This window comes from Monodelphis domestica, chromosome 3 (genome assembly GCF_027887165.1).
Source record: "Monodelphis domestica isolate mMonDom1 chromosome 3, mMonDom1.pri, whole genome shotgun sequence".
Taxonomy (NCBI): domain Eukaryota; kingdom Metazoa; phylum Chordata; class Mammalia; order Didelphimorphia; family Didelphidae; genus Monodelphis; species Monodelphis domestica.
Genome location: NC_077229.1, coordinates 152,450,060 through 152,473,369, shown reverse-complemented (window position 1 = coordinate 152,473,369; position 23,310 = coordinate 152,450,060). Strand labels below are relative to the sequence as shown.

The window sequence follows — 23,310 nt, the reverse complement described above, 5'->3', positions numbered from 1 at the left end:
TGTAATCTGGCTCTCATCTGTGTCTCCAAGAAGCTGTAGCATGTAGAGTGGCCACCCCTGGTAAAACCATCTCAATATATGAATTAAACTAGGTTGAGGGCAACTGAAAGGCCTCAGATTTATGAGTGACTTTGCGGGATTTCATCCCAAGCATGTGAAGATTCCCCTGGCTGAATGGGCAGATGAGAACAATGTCTCCTAATGGCCATGAAAGAAGCTGGAGCACTTAGGGAATGGTCAGAAATCTCTATCCTAGGCCATTGCCAATTCTGACTTTTTCCTTGCCATTGGTCTTTGATGACTCTGGAAGAGTGAGTGAGGCTAAGGACTTTGTGCAACTTTGTCTCTCTTAAATCAAATTCATGGGCAAATCAAGACATAATCCTCTGATGTCACTGGTCCTCTTTAAAAATGAAGCATGAACATGAATATACTGTTGGTAGAACTGTGAACCGATTTATCCATTTTGAAGCGCAATTTGGAATTAAATCCAGGGAGCTGTAAAATTGTGTATACCCTTAGACCCAGCAATAATATTGTTAAGGGAAAAGGAAAAGAACATATATGTTCCAAAATATATCAGTTCTCTTTAGTGGAACTAAATAATAGTGGAAAAGAATTGGAAACTGAGGGGATGCCTTTCAATTGGGGAATGGCTAAACAGATTGTGGTATATGATTATTATGGAATGCTATTGAAACCAAAAGAAATGATGAGCAGACTAATTAAAAAAAAACTTGGAAGGAACTAAATAGGATAATAAACATCAAAATGAGTAGAACAAAGAGGACATCATACGCAGTTATAGAATTAATACTGGAAGAATAAATAATGAATTGAAATTCATTCCTGAGAGTAAATCAAATGGTAGAAACATGAAAGACTTAATTGTATGAACATGCCTGTCTCACTGATGGTGCCTTTTGTGATGCAGGATGGGTGGGACAGGACTAAAACACTTGTGGATAAATTCTATTAATATATTTTAAAAATTTAAAGTAGGTAAAATAAAAGTATTATGGGAATAAAAAAGAAATAATGGATAAAACTGGTAATAGGAAAATATTAGTGTTTATTGAGTAGAATTTCTGAATGACATGATCAGATCAGAATTAAGTCACAGAGGAGTATGCATTGAAATTTGACTCAGTGAAGGGAGTTCCCACATTAAGACTGTCATTATGATGATGATAGATAGTATCTGCCTAGTGTTTTAGGGTTTGCAAAGTGCTTTTAAAACATCACTTCCATTCTCACAACCCTGGGAGGTAGATGCTATTAATAAATCTATTTTCCAAATGAGGATATTTAGTAAGACCGAATTTAAATGACTTGCTTGGTATCACACAGCTAATAAGAATTTGAGGTAGGATCTAAACTCATGTCTTCTTAAATCTAGGTACAGAACTATTTGTGGCATCAAACTGAGGAAATCACAGCTCCTAATAAATTTATATTTTATTTATATATCCCGAACCATTAGCTCTCTGAGAGGTAAATACTTTTCTGGATTTCTACTGTACTCATCTGAGGAAATCTAATATAATGTTGAAAACAGCCAGTGTCTCATATCTATATGCCAATTGGTTGAACTACAAAATTTCCAGAGTATAACAATGTCACCTTTCAACTATATAGTATATTGCCATTTGAAAAGCCCTTTTATTCACCTGCTATTTTATCTTCAGGACATTGTGAGGCAGGAAGAATATTTTACATGAGAAAACAGGATCAGAGAGATTGAGGGATTTCATTAAGTTTACACAACTCATAAGTGAAGACATGCCAACTTAAGCTTTTTGATGTGTAGTTCAGGCTCTTTCTAGTATATGAAAATTGATTCATCATTAAATCCAGAACTCTCCACAAAAGCCCTGATGAAAAATCTTTAAATGAACCTTTGGTTGGCCTTAATAATATTATTTTCTTTAAAAAATAAATGAACAGAAACATGGTCACAGTCTAGATGTAGGACTCTTCCTCTCCTCAGCACCTACTGATATAGACTACAGCAAAAGACCAAAAAAACAAAACTCATATGAAAGCATGGACTCTACAGTAGTGCTCAGTATTGAAGGTACCTGGGATTTGGGCATTTCCACATTATAAGCAGGTGAAAAAGTTTCCACCAAAGCATGAGCTGATCTACCTTCCTCCACCCCAGCTACAAAGCCAGATTCAGAGCCAGTGAGCATTAGAATCAGTGAGTGAGGGGCACCTCTAGGTCCTAGGCAGCTGACTAAGACCACCAAAGACCTACTACTGAGAGCAGCTAGACCTTAATCCCCAGCAGGCTGAAGAACGCAGACAGTGGGCACCCACAGGGAGATAGCACTGAGAAGGGCAGCAAACAGTAGAAGCTGCAGAGATTCGAGAACTAGTCTCAGGCAAAATCCTTGCTCCTTAGCTCCATACACAGAGAGCCTTCCGATCTCATTCAGATTTCTGACTGGAAAGGGAAGGAAAAACCATCATAGCAATGGCAAACAGTGCCCAGGAACAACAACTTCCCAACAACAAGAAGAAAGGGGTTGACCTTGGATAATTTTTAGTGAGGAAAACCCCAGGCTACAGAGGAAATAGAAGAGGAAATACAAATAAATGCACCAAAACCTTCCAAAAATGGGAATTGTCCAAAAGTTCTTGAAGAATTAAAATTGGAGCTTATCACAAAAGATGGAAGCCTTCTGGCAAGAAAAGTGGGAAAGAGTTCAAAAAGAAAATGACAGTTTAAAGGACAAGAACTCCCAATTGGAGAAACAGTTGGAAGACACGGAAAGCAGGTTAGACCAAACAGAAAAGGAAAACCACTCTTTAAAGATTAGAATTAGCCAACTGGAAGCCAATGATCTTGCAAAATAGCAAGAATTAATAAAGTAAAGTCAAAAGCCTGACAAAAAGGAAGACAACATAAAATATCTCACTGACAAGATAACAGATGAGGAAAACTGATCACAAAGAGGCAACTTGAGAATCATTGGGCTACCTGAAAACTCAGAGATAAACAGAAATCTTGACATCATTCTATAAGAAATTATCCAAGAATTTAATTGCCAAATTCCAGAGCTTTCAAGCTAAGGAGAAAATTTTATAAGAAGCCAAAAAGAGACAATTCTGATACCAAGGAGGACCAATTAGGATTATACAAGAGGAAGCTTCCACATTAAAGGACCTCAAGACATGGAATATGATATTCAGAAAGGCAAGAGTTTGAAAGGATGTGTCATCATTGTCATTTTATTCAATGAAATTATTAATTGTTTCTATGATTTGTTCTTTAACAGATTTTGGATAATCAAATTATTTAATTTCCAGGGAATTTTTGATTTGGCTCTCCATATAACCTTACTGATTATTATTTTTATTGCATTATGATATGAAAATGTTGTATTTATTATTTCTGCTTTTCTGCATTGGTTTGCCATGTTTTTATACCCTAGTACATGGTCAATCTTTGTGAATGTACCATGTGCTGCTGAAAAGGAGTATTCCTTTTTGTCACTATTTATTTTTCTCCATATATCTATTAATTATAAATTTTTAAAGATTTCATTCACATCTCTTACCTTTTTCTTATTTATTTTTTATTTGATTTATTTAAATTTGATAGTGGTAAGTTCAGGTCTCTCACTAGTATAGTTTTACTATCTATTTCCTCCTTCAACTCCACTACTTTCTCCTTTAGAAATCTGGATGCTATACCATTTGGTGCATACATGTTGATTACTGATATTTCCTCATTGTCTATATTGGCTTTTATTAGGCTGTAGTAACCTTCCCTATCCCTTTTAATCAGATCTATTTTTACTTTGGCTTTCTCAGATATCATGATTGCAACTTCTGCCTTCTTTCTCCCAGTTGAGGCACAATAGGTTTTGCTCCACCCTTTAATTTTAACCTTGTGAGTTTCTACCTGCCTCATGTGTGTTTCTTGTAGACAACATATGGTAAGATTTTTGGTTTCTAATCCACTCTATTTGTTTCCGTTTTATGGGTGAATTCATCCCATTCATGTTCAAAGTTATGATTGCCATTTGTGTATTCCCCAGAATTTTGATATCCTATCCTAGTTCTGACCTTTCTTCTTTTGCTATATCCTTTTAAACCAGTGGTTTCCTTTTAATCAGTCCTCCTAATCACCACTTTTAATATGTTTCCCTTTCTGGTCCCTCCCTTTATGTTTCCTTTTTATTTCTTTAGGGACTGTTAAGTTCCCTCCCCTCTCTCTTTGCCTCCTTTTTTGTACTCCCCGCCTCCCTACCTTAGTTTTCCCTTCTCACTGTCTATGTAGGGTAAGAGAGAATTCTTGGGAGTTGTCTTTTGAGAATTTAGTGTAGAGGGTGTTCTATGAACTCTTTCAATGTCTATTTTGCCCTCTTGTTCAAGAACATCAGAGCAGTTTTCTTGGATAATTGGACTATATACTTCTAGGGGATTGGCATTCAACAAAATAGAAGGTTTCCAAGTATTTGTAAAGAAAAGACAAGAACTAAGTGGAAAGTTTGATATCTAAACAAAAAGATCAAGAGAAACATGAAAAAGTAAATAAGTAAGAGAGGGAAAAGGGGAAAAATTTTTATTCAAACTTTCTTCTTTAAGCATTTCAATAAGATCAAATTATTTATATTACTTAATGGGGAAAATGTTATTTGCAACTCTCAAAAATTAGATTCACTATTATAGTAATTAGAGAAATCATTCACAGGAAGAGATTGGGGGTAATAAGTGGTATAAGATGATATGAATAAAAGAAAAAGGGAGGGGGGAATTGAAGATGGTACCAAACTCTATGGGATGCAGCCAAAGTAGTACAAAGGGGGAAATGTATATCCTTGAGTTCGTATATTAACAAATTAGGTAGAGTAGAGGTCAATGAATTGGACATGCAAATTCAAAAACTTGAAAGCAAAAAAATTAAAAATCTCCACATGAAAACTAAATTAGAGATCCTAAAAATTAAGGTAGGAATTAATAAAATCAAAGGTGAAAGAAATATTGAACTAATAAAAAAGAAAAGAAGCTGGTATTTTGAAAAAACAAATAAAATAGACAAAGTACTGATCCATCAAAAAAAAAAGAAAAGAAAAGAAGAAAACCAAATTAACAGTATCATAGATGTAAAGGGAGACATCACCTCCAAGGAAGAGGAAACTAAGGCAATCATTAAAAACTATTTTGCCCAATTATATGGCAACAAAAACATCAATCTAGGTGATATGGATGAATATTTATAAAAATATAAATTGCCTAGATTAACAGAAGAAGAAATAGAATACTTAAAGAATCCTGTATCAGAAAAAGAAATTGAAGAAGCCATCAAAGAACTCCCTAAGAAAAAATCCCCAGGGCCTGATGGATTCACAAATGAATTCTATCAAACAATTCAAATAAAAAATTAATCCCAATATTATACAAACTATTTGACATAATAAGCAAAGAGAGCTTTCTACCAAATTTCTTTTATGAAACAAATATGGTATTGATTCTAAAGCCAGGTCGATCAAAAACAGAAAGAAAACTACAGACCAATCTCCTGCAAAAATCTTAAATGGAATACTAGGAAAAAGACTGTAGCAAGTAATCAGGAGGGTTATTCACTGTCATCAGGTGGGATTTATACCAGGAATGCAAGGATAGTTCAATATTAGGAAAACCATCCACATAATTGACTGTATCAACAAGTAAACCAACAAAAATCACATGATTATCTCAAAAGATGCAGAAAAAGCCTTTGACAAAATAATTTTAATTACATCAAATTAAAAAGGTTTTATACAAACAAAACCAATGCAACCAGAATTAGAAGGGAAAAACAAATAGAAAACAATCTTCATAACAAAAACATCTGTCAAAGATCTTATTTCTAAAATTTATAAAGAGTTGAATAAATTGTATAAAAAATCAACCCGTTCTCCAATTTATAAATGGGCAAGGGACATGAATAGGCAATTTTCAGTCAAAGAAATCAAAACTATTAATAAACACATGAAAAAGTGTTCTAAATCTCTTATAAACAGAGAGATGCAAATCAAAACAACTCTGAGGTATCACCTCACACCTAGTAGATTGGCTAACATGACAGCAATGGAAAGTAATGAATGCTGGAGGGGATGTGGCAAAGTTGGGACATTAATGCATTGCTGGTGGAGTTGTGAATTGATCCAATAATACTGGAGGGCAAGTTGGAACTATGCCCAAAGGGCGCTAAAAGATTGTCTGCTCTTTGATCCAGCCATAACACTGCTGGATTTGTACCCCAAAGAGATAATAAGGAAAAATACATGTACAAGAATATTCATAGCTGCACTCTTTGTGGTGGCAAAAAATTGGAAAACGAGGGGATGCCCGACAATTGGGGAATGGCTGAACAAATTGTGGCATATGTTGTTGATGGAATACTATTGTGCTCAAAGAAATAATAAACTGGAGAAATTCCATGTGAACTGGAATGACCTCCAGGAATTGATGCAGGCTGAAAGGAGCAGGAGAACATTGTACAGAGAGACTGATACACTGTGGTACAATTGAATGTAATGGACTTCTCCAATAAATGGCAATGCAATGATCCTGAACAACTCTGAGGGATCTATAAGAACACTATCCACATTCAGAGGAAAAACTGTGGAAGTAGAAACACAGAAGAAAAACAACTGCTTGATTACATGGGTCGAGGGGATATGATTGGGGATATAGATTCTAAATGAACATCCTAGTGCAAACATCAACAACATGGAAATAGGTTCTGATCAAGGACACATGTAATACCCAGTGAAATTGTGTGTTGGCTACAGGAAAGTTGGGGTGAGGGGAGGAAGGGAAAGAATATGATTCTTGTAACCAAGGAATAATGTTCTACATTGACTAAATAAAATAGAAAAAATAAATAAACAAAAGACTTTATAGGCAAAATGTAGTGAAAGAACTGACCAAAATATAATTCTATTTAAAGAACATGTCAGATACCAGTGACATTAATGAAATTTTCATTCTGATGTCATTGAGCAGAGTAGCTCTAGAATTTTATTTTTGATATATTCAATATTACCGCTTTAGTTAATCAAATATATCAGCTTAAAATCACAACCTAGAATTCTTAAATTTAAGACCACTAAAAGAACAATGACACTAAAGAGTAAAGTTCATATTGTATTTAAATGCTAATTTATTCTTTTCCCTTACCTTGTCTTTCTTTTTTCTTACCCAGACTTTTTCTTTGAGTATTACTACTACCTTCTCCTTTCTTTCCATTTTTCTTAACCATAAAATATTTTCTCTACCTTGGCACCTCTTATTCTTTGTCTCCATTTCCTGATTCATTTTTTTTCTCCCTTCCTTTCTCTTTAGCCTCAAATCCCTGTCAACTATCTCATTATCAATTCTGTTTCAGAAAAGGAGAGTGGGGCAGAAAATGTGGATAATTAATTTGTCATCTCCCTTTCTTCACTTTATGGGAATACCATAGTGGTCCTGCCACAAGCATTTTATCTTTTTCAGCTGCAAAAGACCAAAAAGGCATATATCATATAGAAGAGTATTCCCCCAGACAGACATATATATAGTTTCATAGTGATCAATCAGATTCCTATTACAGCATGGAGACTTCTGACAAAGATTGGTCTTCTTCAGAATATACTCAGAGAGTTGTCAACATCAGAAGCTGGAATAGGACAAAGTGAATTCATTTTTTTTTTCTCTTATAGAGTCTCCCTTTACAAGTAAATCCAAATGTTTGGATTATTAGCCTTTGTTATCCAATGATTCATGATACAGTTCCTTTATTCTGTGTCTTCTTATCATACAATCTTGGATAAATAATCAGGTGCACTCGTCCAGAGGACTTAGCTACCTTAGGCCATGAAGGCTTCTGGAACTTGATCAGAAAAAGACTTGCTCTGTTTTTTTATTTGGAATTGTTCTTGAGTCTAACTGCAGCTTGGTACCTTATCTCATACCTTTTATTTCAGAAATTGTAAGAATATTTGAAAAACTTAGCACTTTTGAATTCTAATTAGATGGTTCACAATGGAGTAACTGTTGTAGTTCCCTTGTTTTAGTCACGTCTAACTCTTTGTAAGTTCATTGGGCTTTTCTTGGCAAAGATATTGCAACGGTTCACCATTTACTTCTTCATCTAATTTTACAGATTATAAAACTGAGGCAGAGTGACCCCAGTAGTGAATTGTCAAGTCTTCCTAACAAGAGCCCCATGCTTTATCCACTGGACCACCTAATTGCATAGTTGTAGTTAAATGGTAAAACTAAATGTACATCATATACTAGAAATGCAATAAAATGCAGTACAATTCAACAAACATTCATTAAGTCTACTATGTGTCAGGTATTTTACATATACTGGGAATTAAAATATAAAGACAAAATTTCCAGTTCTCAAACACCTTATGTTGCTATGTAGAGGATGAAGCATGTAGATAGGAAAGCGAAAGCAAACTATATGCAATATGAAGTAATTTGGAAGGCAGGCTCTAACAATGTATGTGTGTGTATGTGTGTGTGTGTTTGTATGTGTGTTGTGTGTGAATATGTCATTTAGTCAGTCAGCATATATTAAATGCCTACTCTGTCCCAGACACTGCACCTGAGTAAGATACTTCATATTTTATTATCCTCTGGATATTTCCTCTGGCTTTTCCCCAAGCCAAGAATGGTCTCTGTCCTTGTCTCTGACTATTGGCTTCCTTGGATTCCTTGATGTATTGGATAAAATTCCTTATTTTACCAGAAACCTTTCCCCAAAATCTTAATTCTAGTGTTTTCCTTCTTTTAATTATTTCCTTTTTATGTTGTGCATAACTTGCTTGTACAAATTTGTTTCAATGTTGTCTCCCCCATTTGATTGCAAACTCCTTGAGGTAGAGACTTTTTTCTTTCCCTCTTTATAGATACCCAGTAATTAGCACAGTGCTTGGCACATATAAGGCATGTCATAAATATTTATTAACTGAGTGACAGGGAGAAATGTGAGCCAAGCTTTGAAGGGACTTGGGGATTGCAGTGGCAAAAATAAGAATGGAAATAATTTTAAACATCCTTGGAAAGGCACATAGGAGAAAGAATATTTATACTGTCATGATATGAAATTGAACTAAAGAGCTAGCTGGTCCATCTTTGTATTTAAAAATAAGAAGATCAAGGCCCCAAAGTAGATAAAAGTGGATAATGTACTTGCATGCAATCGTCCATATAGCAAATTATATGGGGAGCAAAAAAATAGGCTCCTTTAGCCATAACATGGACTATACAAGGAGAATTGGAGTGAAATATTAAATACAACTAAAGTTGAGATTGGAGCAAATGGTAGTGGGAATTGAGGCAGCTGAGTAAACTACACTGGTTCCATCTTTTAACTTATTTCTGAAGCTAGTTCAATTTCCTTTCTTTTCAATTATGGGTCTAGTCCAACTTTTTGTCTTGTGAGAAAATTTTATTCAATTATACAAACTGGGAAAAAGCCTAATTGCATTATTCGAAACTGCTTCTACATGACTGGGAAACTGGACTACCATTCTGTGAGTTTTCTAACATTTGTACATCATAAGCAACCCATATGTACTGTCACAAAACTGGCCTCAAACTGGTCAGTTTTTGTTTCTGTGTTCTTTTGATCATTAATAGCCATTTGATTGGGATTGGGGGAGGTAGGAAAACTCTTTTCTTCCAAATTCAAGGATCTGTACCTGTTTACTCTCCATCTCCCAATTTAGAAAATCACTAATCATTACTTCATTTAGAAATCAGTTTAGCAATGTTGTATTCTTTCCTTTTAATTAATTGGCTTTATTCAACTAATTATTTTTAATGTATAAAAGCTTTTCTCCCGCTGTATGTGAAATCCAGGACCATATTGAGGAAGGGCCCTGGTCTTGATTTGTTGGGCAATTGGGATTTGTGTTTAGTAAATCTAAATATTTGGAAGATTGAAATGATTTTCTCAATCGTCATTTCATCTTTCAATTGCCACAATATGCCTATAAAGTTAGTGTGCTAGATTATAGAATTGTTTAAATGCTAAACAGAAGAAGTTGCATTTTATCCTAGAAGAAATAGATATCCCCTGGAGATTCTTAAGTGGGGAAGTGACATGGTCAGACCGTGCTTTAGAAATATCCATTTGAAATGAAGGCATTAAAATAGGCAAGGAGGAGACCAAATTATCAATCTTTGCAGATGACATGATGGTCTACTTAAAGAATCCTAGAGATTCAACCAAAAAGCTAATCGAAATAATCAACAACTTTAGCAAAGTTGCAGGATACAAAATAAACCCACATAAGTCATCAGCATTTCTATATAATTCCAACACAGCTCAGCAGCAAGAACTAAAAAGAGAAATCCCATTCAAAATTACCTTAGACAAAATAAAATACTTAGGAATCTATCTCCCGAGACAAACACAGGATCTATATGAACACAACTACAAAACACTTTCCACACAACTAAAACTAGACTTGAACAATTGGAAGAATATTAACTGCTCATGGGTAGGACGAGCCAATATAATAAAAATGACCATCCTACCCAAACTCATCTATCTATTTAGTGCCATACCCATGGAACTTCCAAAAACTTTTTTTACTGATTTAGAAAAAACCATAACAAAGTTCATTTGGAAGAACAAAAGATCAAGGATATCCAGGGAAATAATGAAAAAAAATACAAAGGAAGGGGGTCTTGCAGTCCCAGATCTCAGACTATATTATAAAGCAGCGGTCATCAAAACAATTTGGTACTGGCTAAGAGAAAGAAAGGAGGATCAGGGGAATAGACTGGGGGCAAGCAACCTCAGCAAGACAGTATATGACAAACCCAAAGATCCCAGCTTTTGGGACAAAAATCCACTATTCCATAAAAACTGCTGGGAAAATTGGAGGACAGTGTGGGAAAGATTAGGTTTAGATCAACACCTCACACCCTACACCAAGATAAATTCAAAATGGGTGAATGACTTGAACATAAAGAAGGAAACTATAAGAAAATTAGGCGAACACAGAATAGTATACATGTCAGACCTTTGGGAAGTGTAAACCTCAAAATTTCTTAGACTTATAAATGTTGGAAATTTCACCATTGGGAAATTTCATACTTGAAAAATTTCCTATTGATAGTGGGTCTTGACTATTGGAATGTGAACCCCATTGGCATGGGAGGTTCCTTCTCCTACCTTCTTAAGATTACTTTAGGACAGAAACCTTTTGCTGAACAATGGAAAGGACTTTGACCTATGCTTAAGCATAGAACAGGAATTTCTTTGAGTCATGATTGATTTTAGAATTGATACAATGGAGATACTTGGAATCAATCTCCACCCTATTCAGTCCTAACAGGATTGAGTAAGGGCTGCAGCCTAGATCAAAATTAAATTATTCCAATCTCTACCCTACTCAGATTAACATGATTTAGAAAGGGCTGTAGCAAAGGATCAAAGATTTAATTATTTGAAAATATGACCTTCAACAGACATGTGCAAAAGCCAGAGACCTCTGGGTGGTCCTGGGTTTAAGCTAGAGCCTCCATTGGCACAGGAAAATTGATGGACAGGTGATTGGTAGATGTGAGGACTGAGGGGAGGCAACTTGGATGGTTTCCTTAAAGATAGGAGAGTCTGAAGACTCGGGGCAGTGGTGGAGAAGTTGGTTGGTGTGGTTGGTGTGGCTCTGAGAAGCTTGCTCTGAAGGAAGCTGAAGGTGGGGGCCTCTGAGACTGTTTCTCCATTTTGGTCACGTGAGTAATAGGGACTGATCTCTTTTCTTTGCCCCAGCTATCTAAGGGCTTGGGCCTTTTGGCCCAGCCTAAACAGAAGGGGTATTTAAGCCCTATTCCCTTCTCTCCCTTTTTCTCTCTCTCTATCTCTAATTCCTTTCTTCCTCCTATTGTAATTAAACTCCATAAAAGATTAACTGCTGACTTGAGTTTTCATTTTGGAATTACATAGCTGAATTCCTTGGCGACCTTAAATTAATATATATCAGTCTTTAAAGTGATTTCCTTGTCACAGAAGGGAAAGACTTCAAAACCAAGCAAGAATTAGAAAGAGTTACAAAATGCAAAATAAATAATCTGGAATACATCAAATTAAAAAGCTTTTGTACAAACAAAACCAATGTAACCAAAATCAGAAGGGTAGCAACAAAGTGGGAAACAATCTTCATAAAAACCTCTGACATAGGTTTAATTACTCAAATTTACAAAGAACTAAACCAATTGTACAAAAAACCAAGCCATTCTCCAATTGACAAATGGGCAAGGGACATGAACAGGCAGTTCGCAGCCAAATAAATCAAAACTATTAATAAGCACATGAAAAAGTGCTCTACATCTCTTATAATCAGAGAGATGCAAATCAAAACAACTCTGAGGTATCACCTCACACCTAGCAGATTGGCTAACATGACAGCTATGGAAAGTAATGAATGCTGGAGGGGATGTGGCAAAGTGGGGACACTAATTCATTGCTAGTGGAGTTGTGAATTGATCCAATAATTCTGGAGGGTAATTTGGAACTATGCCCAAACGGTGATAAAAGACTGTCTGCCCTTTGATCCAGCTATAGCACTGCTGGGTTTGTACCCCAAAGAGATAATAAGGAAAAAGACTTGTACAAGAATATTCATAGCTGCACTCTTTGTGGTGGCCAAAAATTGGAAAACGAAGGAATGCCCTTCAATTGGGGAATGGCTGAACAAATTGTGGTATATGTTGATGTTGGAATATTATTGTGCTAAATGGAATAATAAAGTAGAGGAATTCCATGGAGACTGGAACAACCTCCAGGAAGTGATGCAGAGCGAAAGGAGCAGAACCAGGAAAATATTGTACACAGAGACTGATACATTGTGGTACAATCGAAGGTGATGGACTTCTCCATTAGTGGCAATGTAATGTCCCTGAACAATCTGCAGGGATCTAAAAAATACTATCCACAAGCAGAGGATAAACTGTGGGAGTAAAAACACCAATGAAAAGCAACTGCTTGACTACAGGGTTGGAGGGGATAAGACTGAGGAGAGACTCTAAATGAACACTCTAATGCAAATTCCAACAACAGGGAAATGGGTTCGAGTCAAGAACACATGTGATAACCAGTGGAATCGTGCGTCGGCTATGGGAGAGGGAATGGTGGTGGGAGGGGGGAGGGGAGGAAAAGAAAATGATCTTTGTTTCCAGTGAATAATGTTTGGAAATGACCAAATAAAATAATGTTTAAAATTAAAAAAAAAAGAAATATCCATTTGGCAGATATGGTAGATAGGTATTGGTGAGGAGAAGAGGCCACAGGAGCCTATTGTAGAGGCTCAGGAAAGAAGTAATGCTATGAGAACAGAAGCAGGTCATGAACTAGTGAGGTGGCCATATGGATGAAAGGAAGGCCAGAGATGTGAGGGAAATTGGAGAGGTAAACTTAAGAAGATTTCACTTGGGAGATACAGAGGATATTGAAACCTGAAGATGTTTATGATGGTAGAAAAAAAGGGGAACTGTGTATTCCTTAGGGTTCCATCATCCAAGTCTTCTTGAAGAGAACAGAATAAAAAGAGGAATTAGAGGAAGCAGACCCAAGAAGTACTTATTACCTATACAATATAGACTTCTAGGAATTCATAAATATTAGCATACCTTCTCTCACCTTTATATACTTGAACATATCACGCCTCCATGGAAGGTTCTTTATCTTGCTACTTGGTACATTGGATAGAGAGTAGGGTCTATGTCAGGAAGGTCTGAGTTCACATCTGGGCCTCAGAGGCCTATTAGGTGTAAGACCCTAGGGTCTTACAGACAAGTTGATGTCTGCCTTAGTTTCCTCAAATGTAAAATGTAGATAATTAGATTACCTGCTTCACAGGGTTATAGTTAAGATCAAATAAGATAAAAATTATAAAATGCTTAGTGTGGTTTCTAGCATGTAAATACTATCATTCTTATTCTTATTCTTATTGACAATGTTCAGCTCAGGCCCCAGTTGCACTATGAAGGCTTGCTTCCTGGATCTTTCTCATTACTAGTTCCTTCATGTTCAATACTACCTGGAGTTTACTTTGGATTTCTTTCAAATTTATATTTACAACTTATTTCCTCCAATAAAATAGAAATTCTTTGGCAGCAGGTAATGTTTCATTTATATCTTTAGCACTTTGCAGAGTTTGGCACATAATGGATAATGAATAAATGTTGGTGAATTTCTTGAAGGCATGGTGACTAAAAAAGGAAAGGGGATAAGGAAAGTGAATAATCATGGGTGGCTGAGGTGGTACATCTGGTAAACTATGGTGGTACCCTAACCAGAAATGGAGAACTTAAGGAGAGAAACCAGTTTCAGGGAAAAAGTGCTGAATTCAATTTCAGACAATATGATGAGACACCTATGAGATATCCAGCAGAAGCTATTCAGGAGTGACTTAATAATGTAGGACTGAAACTCAGAAAAGATTTTATTTTTATTATAAAAATTGAAAATAAAAATTCTCAGGAAGTTGGAACAAAATGATTGATATATATAGATATATTTGAGAATTATCTACATAAAGGAGATATCTAAAATCATGATAACTGGGATCACACAGAGAAAGAATATAAGGAAAGAGAAGTGGTAATACCTATGGAGTACATTCACGAATTGGATAAAAGAAATAATCCATTTGGTCATTTCTCACTGGTGTATATTAATTGGTATAATATTCAAGATATTGTCATGCTCTTAGAAACTGAATAAATAATAATAAATGATATTACCTTATCTTGGACAGTCAGTCCTGAATGATGCTGGTGAAAAATATCCCAGTGACAACTTTACTCATATGTATTCCATAGTTTAAGCATTCTGGGTCCTGAATTAAATGAGTGTCTGAAATTGCCTATATTCTTGCCTTGTGTACTTTACCTAATGTAGTTGAATGGATCAGGATCTTCCTTGGCTTAAACCCAGAAATCTAAGTAATATTGGCTGTAAAAAAATATGTATGAATAAGATTTTCTCTATAAAGATAAAATACATGTAATGGAAAATAATGGCTCATAAGGTGAGCTAGTTTTGTCCATCAACATCATCATAAAGGGTTACATGTGATTACTTTTATCTGTAATTATTTAAAGTTATGCATTAATAAAGTGTTAGCATAATATATAGCATTCTTCATGTTCACAGAATAGCTATTTATTTCTATATACCATTATAAAAATGAATTGCTCTTACCTTCTCTCATAATGTGACTGGGTTGCTAAATTAAATGATGTCTGTATCAAGTATAGAGCTTGTCATTTTCTATTAAGTACAAAATGAGTACTTATTCTAATTCCCCATGTTTCATATGCTTTTATATTGGACAACCCATGTGATTAATTCTACCAATGATGTTTTTAATGCTTTGTCAAATCTGACAGCATAAACCTGTGTAACTTTTTATGATTATTTTCTATTGATTTCTCCATATATATATATATATATATATATATATATATATATATAGGCTTTTTAAAATGGCTATATTTTCCTTAGGAGACAGTTTTAGTGTCCTATATCATAATATCCTATGAGAGAGTTGATGCCCAGAGCAGCAAAAGAACACTTACATCTCATTATTCTTTACTTTCAGACAACTGCTTCATTGTCTTCTAGCAATCATCCCCAAAGGTACAAGAATATCCCCTGGTAGGGAGGACTAGATTTTAAATATTAATTGTAATGGGCTTAAGACTTAATTGTGTCTACATAAAAAATACCTGCTTTGCCTTCCTTAGAACTGGTATGAATATCAAATAACAGAGTGAATGAAAAGTTCTTTGAAATGTATGATGACCAATTATTATGGATTCAAAAGACTCATACATTCTCCCTCTATTAATATCTCCAGTTTGTAGATGCCTAGCTGCAAGTAGGCGACATCTGGGTGGTGCATTGGATAGAGTACTGGGCCTGGTATCAGGAAGACCCAAGTTTGAATCCTGCTTCCTGTGACCCAAGGTAAATCACTTAATCCTGTTTGTCCCAGTTTCCTCGGCTATAGAATAAGCTGGTGAAGGAAATGGCAAACTACTCCAGTATCTTTCCCAAGAAAACCCCAAATGAGAACACAAAAAGTTAAAGGAGACTGAAATGACTGAATGTCAGTGACAATAAACAAGTACCAGTGGACTTTGCATGTTTCACAAATTGGCTCATTGTCTAAAGAGTAACCAGATGGACTAGTAATCCTAACCTCTAGGACAAAAATCACAAAATGAGCCCTGGGGATAAACGTCAGGATAGATATTTGGCTGCTACCTTCCTATTTTAACTAATTTTTCTTGCAAACTAGTTGTTAAACTCAATCATTTTACCTGTTGGTATCCAAGTACTGGAAGAGTCAATAAATTTTGGCTCCCTGGGGAACAACTCTGTTTCCCCTATCCTAGTTACATCCTGGTGATAGGTTTGTGTCATGGATGCAGCTGCTGTTTTGGTACTGACACAGCTGAGGAGGAAGTCCCTTGTAGGTTCATTGCATAGATGAGCCAGCATTCTAGCAACTCCATATGATGATCCAATTTTTGCTATAAAATCTGTACTTCCTGGAGAGCTATTCCAAGAGGAACTCATGCATCTAGGTGTATGTTCTTTTTAATGGTCAGAGAGTGATGAGAAACACTAAAAGGAATGGTATCTTCCTCAACCAGAAGGCTAGCAATATAACACACCATGTTTGTTACTGAAGTGGAGGCCATATGAAATTCTACAAGTTGTCCTTTCCCAGAAGCATGTTTCCAATTTTAAATGCCTTTTCTAAGCATAGGAATCATTGGCAGCCTTTACAATCTTTTTGGCTGCATTTCACTCTATAAAAGCCTGTTATGCTCCATGGGCATTTCAAATTAGAAACAAAGCTTTTAAGCCTTCAAAACACAGCTGCTGGGACTCTCACCTTAAAGAATAGAGTAAAAATGGTGAGTATAATATAGCAAGTCCCACTGGAGGCCTTATATGTATAAAATTTTTTTCATGTACATTTTCTCACGGTGACTTGAAAATAATTTTATTGTAGGCTTGTGTGTATGGGGGTACTTCAACAGAGCAACTAATAAGTAATTTATTTTTATGATGTACTCAAAACATCTTGAGAGAGGTTCATGTGGCCTTGGAAATTAGTTGGGGAAATGCAAACACTGCAGTTTAGGCCTTCTTTGACCTCTAATAAACAAAGAAACAACAGTTCTTTTCCCCCTTTATACCTATGCAATCTCACATTAATATTGCTTATCTAGCTTGCAAAATGATGGATCAGTGTGCCTCCAAGGAAACTGTGTATTTCATGGTGCTTCAGAGGAAATAATGCTGAAACTGAAGGCAGAACACATGAGCATGAATCCTGGTTTTGCTATTTATGAGCTGTGTAACCTTGGGCAAGTTGCTTGCCTTCTCTGAGGTTCCGTTCCCACTTCTATAAATGTTAAAGTAGACGACCTTCAATTCCACTCCTATCTCTAAATCTATGATGCTATTATCATATAGCTTACATTAAATTCAATATCATCTTCCTCAAACCAACCTTTTCTGCCAATTACTGTGGTTGTGGTTCAGTTGTGTTTGACTCTTTATGACCTCATTTGGGGTTTTCTCAGGAAAGATACCTGAGAGTAATTATTTTTCATATACTGTATTAAATCTTATATCAGGGTCCTGGAGTGGTTTGCCACATTTCCTTTTCCATCTCATTTTGCAGATTAGCAACTGAGTCAAACAGAGTTAAGTTATTTGTCCACAGCTAGAAAGTCAGACCAGATTTGGATTCATGAAAAAGAGGCTTGGCACTCTATCCACTCTACTACCTTGCTGCTCGTGTTGATTACTATATTCTCTTTAAGAACATCAATATCTCCCATCCAGATGCTTTGGCTAAAACTCTGATTATGTTTTATTTATATGCATACCCTCCATTCCATCAATATGTACAATACCTTCACATTAATACTCTCATTATATTTCATGCAGACTTCAGCCTCCTTGATTCCTCATCACTAATCTTAGCCCTCTTTAATACCAAGCTATCCATCTCTGCACAGCTCTGATCAAGTCACTCAGTTGCCTTACTCTGTCTTTCCAATCCAAAAGATTCTTACCAATGACTCAATAATCATAGAAACCCTATGAAATAATAAATTTTTGGAATTTATCAGAATTGGTCTTTGCCTTCATACAGGAAAATATTTAAATTACTCAGGACAGATGGTCCATCCCCTTGAACTCACCTCCCTCTTACAGAGGTCTCTGCAAAGTAGGAGGCATTAAGATGAAGGTTAAAGAAGGGTTTTGGGACAATGCATGATCCATTGGAATCCTCAACACTGTATTGTTGCTTGTTAGCATCACTGATACTGATTTTTTATTAGTATAGTCAGAGATGAAAGCATTGGGTTCAAAGTGCTCAGAAATTCATGATTCCTACCACAAGATTCTAAGCAGAACCATATAGAGGAACTAGCAGGCTAATGAGTAAACAACCCCATGGTTACTAGGAAGATCTGAATCATTTGGTGTTGTTGTTGTTGTTGGTGTTGGTGTTGGTGTTGGTAGTGTGTGTGTGTGTGTGTGTGTGTGTGTGTGTGTCTATGAAAGCACAGGACTAGATTTTGTGTCCTCAGAATAGGACCTGTATCTCAGTACATTATTAAAGAGTCTGTTTCCAAATTATGCATCTCTGAAAATTTAATGGGTTTTGCTAATTGTAAGTTATAGTATTCATAGAAAGAGCAGAAAAAGGTGCTGAATTTGTGACTTCTCAGCCCCTAAATTGTCTGATGGAAAGAAAATACATTTCTGGTTAAGAAAAATAAAACAAACAAAAAACATTACCACCTAATTGTGATTGATGAATGGGTCTAACACTAGCAGCACACTGTAGAAAAATTATTTTTTTAAATGTTCACCATATGTAGAAGTGATATTTTTTTAAATATATTACAAGACTGAATTTGACCTCCTTTTCTCCCTTACTGGATCATAATGAATTAGATGTCAGCTTCTCAGATGAAACCAAGTATTTCTGGAAAGATTTAGAAAGACAAGGTTGAAATTTGCACTATTCATAGTCCAGTAATTCAGTCTACACTTAGAATATGTGTTGCTTTTGTTTTCCTTATAGCTGTTTTCCTCTCCTATACTAGGGATTTTTTTTTCCTTTGGCATAAGTTTGTTAATTAAATTGGTATTACATATATTCCAGGGGACAAAATGGTATCTTTGATGACTACAACATAATTCTTCCCAACATAACTCATCCCATCCATAAAAATTTTTCCTTGTGGTGTTCCCCACAGCAATTGATTTGTAATCTTTATTGTTTTAATTTAAAATTTTGAATTTGATGTTCGAAAATTATACTTTGAAGCCCCATTGTGTTGTGGAAGGCATTGTGCCTGACAGATAAAAGTACTTAACTAATGCTTTTGGATTGATTGGAGATGAAAGGAAGTACCACATGAATCTTAAATTCCTGTAGTCTCTACCTGTCTGGAAAGACTTAGATCATAGGTTTGTGGATTTAGAGCTGAAAGGAATTTAGAGGTCTTCTAGCTAAGCCCCATCATTATTTTAGATAAGGAAAATGAAGTTATAAAGATATTTGATCAAGGACTTATAATGAATAGCAAAACCAATATTGTAAACTAGACACCTAGGCTGTCTCTTCAATAAAAAGCCTTAGCAATCATTGTGTATTTACTGTCTGCGGATAAGCTCAATAAAATTTAGAAAGTTCATCAGGTGATTTGGAAAGACTTTCAGGTGATACATTGGGTCTCAAAGATTCATTGTTTCCATCAGTCACTCAGTCAGTTAACAAGTACATATTAACCATCTGCTACATGACAAACACTTGCTACATGTTGGTGATATGAATAAAGGGAAAAGACAGACCCAGATATCTTGATAATAAGTATGTATAATGAAGATACATACAGATCAAAATAGAATGAATCAACTGAATGAAAGCACCAACCTTAAAGAGAACCAATAAAGGATTCCTAACAGAAAGTAAGATTTTAGCTGACCATCACTGAATATCATTCACATAGAGGAATGTTGATTGGTGTCTCTGATGAGAACACTGATCCCTTAAGTAACAAAGTAAGAAGTATTAAGGACTTAATTGAATTTTTGATGTCTCACTAAACTGTGAGAAATGGGTCAAAGAAATAATATAAAACAATAAACATAACACAAAATCAAGTTTATTGGGTATAAAAACAACATGAAGAAATGAGTTCATTCTGTCTTTCCCTATGCCACTCCTTTCTCTGTGCTGCCCTTACTTCCTAGATTTTATTTTTTGGAAGTTCCTATTTCTTTCTCATAAAGAGACTATTTCACTTTTTAAAAACATAATGGCTTTTCTTCAAAGACACACAGAAGTCTATACACGTTTTTCTTAGTTATGCAACTAGTTCATGCTGGATAAGTAATTGAGACAGATGGTCCCGGAAATAGTGCTCTGCACACATTGGAAGCTCAATAAATATTTGTTGATGATAATGATGAGATAAAGAAATCATAAAATCCTATCTAGATAGCAAAGACAGAAGAGAATTCAGATTTCAATTAATTATTTCCACTTTAGAGGACACTGGAGAGAATACAAATACATTTTTTAAAATTTAGTGTTTTATTTTTCTCTATTACATGTAAAACAATATTCATTTTTTTAAAGTTTCGAGTTCCAAATTCTCTCCCTTTTTCTGACTCTTCCTCCCTCACTTTCTCACTGCATTCCTGCCTCCATGAGTACATGACATGGGTTTTACATATATAATCATCACATAATATTTTAAAATCTTGTAGAATGATTAGGCACAGTTACTGAGATTCAAAATTTAAGTCTTCATTTAGAACCTTTCAACACATTTGAGATTAATTCCAGATTTGGGACCCTAAACAATGTAGAGTCTATTTAGTGTGTATCTAATACTGAGAAGGATCTCAAAATTAAAATTGAGTCTCTTTTCAGAATAGTTAATGCTACTGTTTTTAGACTTGCCCATCTAGAAAAGTTTGCTATTCAGAAACTTCAAAGAATAGAAAATAATTCTAATGCTAAATCAACTACCATCAAGAAATCAGATTTAAAAGAATTATAGAATTTTAGGATTGTAAATAAAATGGTAGATAATGACAAGCAAACTTTTCATTAAAGAAGAGAAAATGAAAGCCACAATAGATAAGAGACATTTTTGTTTTCAGCACCCCTCACAACCTTAATTTTTTTACTTTCAAATTTTACAACCCAAATAAAACAAGCATCTCCATATGCAAAGAAAAAGAAGATTGTACATAAATGAAATACAATTTTCTCATATGTTTAGTTTACTTTTCTTCATCTATATAATAAAACACATTCAAGTCTCCCAGAGCCTCCCCAACTTCCCTATATCACAGTTCACTGTCTGGAGGTGACTTTTACAATTTATTCTTCCTGTGTATACACATTAACAATGTATAATATTCACCCTCTTTCACTCTTAAAAATTGAGGACACTCCCAAAGAGATATAGTTCATATGGATTATATATATTGATATTTATTTACCATATTAAACATACCTTAGTAATATCATGAAAAGAATTCAGATAACTTTGACCTCCTAAAAAGACTCATAGACCATGAGAACTACAGGGGTCTATGAACCCATACTATGATAGCTGCAGCTCTAAACCAGTGGCATAAAACTTAAATACAGATGGATGTCACTAATTCATAAAGATGTGTGTGGGCTCTATATTGACTTAGTTTTAAAATGTAATATCATTTAGTGTATTCATATTTATTTTGTTAAGTACTTCCCAATTATATTTTTATCTGGTTTGGGTCACACTTGAGTGTTGTCATCTACCTGTTTGATACTTAGTATTAGACTATTATCAAGGGAGGCAGAATGTTGTACTGGACAAAGAATCTGACTTAAAAGTAGGAAGCACTAGGTTCAAATAATTTGTCACCTTGAACAAGACATATTCTGTGGGTCTCGATTTTTTTCTTTTGTAAAATAAGAATGAAAATACCTTATCTACTAATCATGCAGGGCTGTTGTGACACTCAAAGGAGCTTCAGAAATGTTTATGTGCTCTAGAAAAGCCAGTTATTACTCTGAGGAAGATGTTGTATGTTTTTAGGATGAACCAACACTTTGAATTCATTTTAACCCTAATAAAAACACTGAGTAGTCTAACATGGGTAGGTACACAATATGAGTGAGAGTCTTTGAGTGCCTACGTGATTATTCTAGACAATGCTGCTGTCTCCCAATCTCTAAGAAACTTCTGAGACTATTATTTAAAAAATTTCAAACACCTTCAATTGGCCTCCCACTGATGCTAACAATCCTATTAATTTTCCTTATCAATTCACTATTCTTTTCTACCTAATGTCTCTTCTAAAATTTTTTATCCTTTTTCAAATCTTTTATGGCTAACCTCTACCAACTTTTTCAGCTGAGAATCTTAAATCATATTTTACAGAAAAAAATGAAGCAAATCATTATGAACTCCTCATTCTCTACTCTTACTCACCTTCTTTCACTCTTAGCCTTCTGCCACTTTCTCTTCCTTCACCACAGTTTATTTTTAGTCTACCCCCATCTATGGGTTCATTTCCTACTGCCTACAAACTTGCTTATTATCTCCCTTAATCTTATTGATCCTTCCATACTTGCTAACTATTATCCTTTATTTCCTCTGATCCTTGTAACCAAACACTTTTAAAGTTGTCTACAATAGATGCCTCCAACTTCCCTCTTCTTAGTCTTTTTTTAATCCCTTATAATTTAGCTTCTGAACTTTTCATTATACCAAAATGCCTCTCTCCAAAGTTACAGATTATCTCTTAGGTCAAAACCAATGGTCTTTTCAAATTCCTCATTCTCCTTGACCTCTCTGTAGCCTCTGACACTGTTGAGCATTCTCTCCTTAATACTTTCTTCTTTTCTAGGTTTTTGGAATATTGCTTTCTCTTAGTTCTCCTATCTGAAAGCTCCTTCTTTTTTTTTTTTTTTGTTTTGTTTTGTTTTAAACCCTTACCTTACGTCTTGGAGTCAATACTGTGTATTGGCTCCAAGGCAGAAGAGTGGTAAGGGCTAGGCAATGGGGGTTAAGTGACTTGCCCAGGGTCACACAGCTGGGAAATGTCTGAGGCCAGATTTGAACCTAGGACCTCCCATCTCTAGGCCTGGCTCTCAATCCACTGAGCTACCCAGTTGCCCCCCTGAAAGCTCCTTCTATATCTCCTTTGTTGTATCCTCTTTCAGATCACTTCATCTAAATATGTGTGTCCCA

The 23,310-nt window shown here is 35.2% G+C and overlaps 1 protein-coding gene across 7 annotated transcripts in view; it reads right to left on the bottom strand.

Moving 5' to 3' along the window:
• The window catches only part of CSMD3 (CUB and Sushi multiple domains 3), a 1,668,414-nt gene that overhangs the window by 983,966 nt on the left and 661,138 nt on the right, over window positions 1-23,310 (bottom strand). The window lies entirely within an intron of this gene.